At 56.2% G+C, this 2198-nt stretch overlaps 1 non-coding gene across 1 annotated transcript; it reads right to left on the bottom strand.

The window, feature by feature from the left end:
• Nucleotides 1-988: 988 nt before the first annotated feature.
• TRNAG-UCC (transfer RNA glycine (anticodon UCC)) lies at nucleotides 989-1073 on the bottom strand. The gene has a single exon. It is a non-coding gene; the product is annotated as a tRNA-Gly (tRNA).
• Between the last annotated feature and the right edge of the window lie 1125 nt (nucleotides 1074-2198).

Here is a 2198-nt window from a genome sequence, read left to right as displayed (position 1 = left end):
GCAGGTGCTGGCAAACACCAGTCTCCCTGATGCATATGGGATAGACTGAGGGGACAGGCGTGCGTCACCCACACGCTCACTAAAAAAAAAAAAAAAAAATCCAACTTCCCTCCTCTGTAATATTTCCACAAGGATAAAGTAAATGTGAATCAACTCCAAAAATGTCAACCCGTTAATGTGGGTTTCTCAGCCTCGGCCCTGCCTGCTGACATTTGGGGACCGGGTCATTCTCTGTTAAGGGGCCGTCCTGGGCACTGTGGGGTATCGAGCAGCAGCCCTGCCCTCTACCCACCAGGTGCCTGTAGCGTAACTCCCCCAGGGCTGTGACAACCAACCACGTTTCTAGAACTTCCAAGTGTCCTTGGGGGACAGACCCCCCCCCCCCCCTTAGACAAGAACCCCTGTGCTCAAGACCCACCATCAACAATCTTCATGGCTAGTTTCCCTTTCTAACCCCCTGTCCAGGGGTTCTCTTTTAGAAACTGCCCTCCCCGGGGAAGGAGAAAGTGAAATCACATTTTCCATAGATTTCCTGTCTCCCCAACCCCCAAAGAGACAGAACCCACCAGGCTCTGGTGGTCCCAGCCAGGTCAGTCCCCAACCTCAGGGCATGTGCCCACACAGATACAGCAGTTGGTTTGGGGAGAGCACCCAGGGTCTCTTTGCCTTGGAATGTGGGATCAGGGGCATCTCCTAATCCAGGGAGGATGGGTGTGGTAACCATGCCTATTTTCTGTATTCTGATGCTGTGACTTCGCGGGGGTGGGGGGTTTGTTGACCCTGGAGGGAGTCAGGGCCAGCTAATTCCTAGAGATAATGGCCAACTTGCCCGTGGTGTGCACTTTTCTTTTTTTTTTTTTCTTTTTTTTTTTTTAACGTTTATTTATTTTTTGAAACAGAGAGAGACAGAGCATGAACGGGGGAGGAGCAGAGAGAGAGGGAGACACAGAATCGGAAGCTGGCTCCAGGCTCTGGGCCATCAGCCCAGAGCCCGATGCGGGGCTCGAACCCACGGACCGCGAGATCGTGACCTGAGCGGAAGTCAGACACTCAACCGACTGAGCCACCCAGGCGCCCCTACACTTTTCAAATGCAAACCAACCACCTCCTCTATGGGGCTCTTACACTCGGGGCCCACAGTCCCCTGATCTTTCTCATCAGCTAACCTGAGATGGCCCCCACGCCCAGAGCCCCGCTGAAATCACTCCAGCCACTTCTCAATCTGCTTACCCTGCCTCGCGGGATCCTTCCTGCAGAAACCACAATAAAGGCCTGTGCTCATGTTCCCCCTTCTCTGCCTCCTGACCTCCCCCTCGTGGCCCTGCGTGGCCTGCCGTGGACTTCCTCTCTTGGGATCTCCAAGTACAACAGACTGCCTTTCCAATGGCATTTACCCACCATTGTTGATTGAGGGCAAAGCGGAGAAAGAGTGATTCGAGGAACCCCCCTCCTATGCTGAATGGGTGCTTTAGTCTCTGGCACTAAGAGGTATCCGCCCACGGGGGCCAGGTGAAGACCGTACCTGAAACACTGTCATTATTGCTGCTGGAAAAGTGTCGAAATTGGTAGGAGGAGTCCCTTCATCGAAGTTAAACCTGCGGGGAGGACACAGGCATTTCACGCTGGCCCTGCCCTGGGTGCTCTGAGGGCTTAGCTCAGCATCCTGTCTCCGGGGCAACATCTCCAGCATCTCTGTTCCCCAGAAGGACACCCTGACTGGTACCCAGGACCCCGCCCATCTGGGTGAATGCACTGGGCGCCCGGAGCCACGAGGGGGGGGGGCGGTCTGCGGGATGGAGGCGAGCCTGGGTCTCTGGACGCACCAGACCCGCTTCTGTCCCCGCACGGGACCCCGGGGAAGCGGAAGTCAGGGAGTCTGCCGAGCGCGCTTACTGGCCACCGAAGAGTTGCATTCCCAAAAGGGCGAAGACCACGATGAACAGGAAAAGGAGGAACAACAGGCTGATGATGGATTTCATGGAGTTGAGAAGAGAGACGACCAGGTTCCTGAGTGATGCCCAGTACCTGCCAGCAGAGCCCGGGTCGGGGAGGGGCGGTCAGGCCGGTCAGCTGAGCCCGCCCGTCCCCGGTCCCCATCCCCGCCCCTGCCGGGATGCCGGGGGAGCTCCAGAGACTTACTTTGTGACTTTGAAAATACGCAATAACCTGAGGGCTCGTAACACGCTGATTCCAAAGGA

The sequence above is a fragment of the Panthera uncia genome, unplaced genomic scaffold (genome assembly GCF_023721935.1).
Source record: "Panthera uncia isolate 11264 unplaced genomic scaffold, Puncia_PCG_1.0 HiC_scaffold_1992, whole genome shotgun sequence".
In the NCBI taxonomy this organism is placed as follows: domain Eukaryota; kingdom Metazoa; phylum Chordata; class Mammalia; order Carnivora; family Felidae; genus Panthera; species Panthera uncia.
Note: the sequence above shows the minus strand (reverse complement) of the source record. Positions and strands in the feature narration are given on the sequence as shown.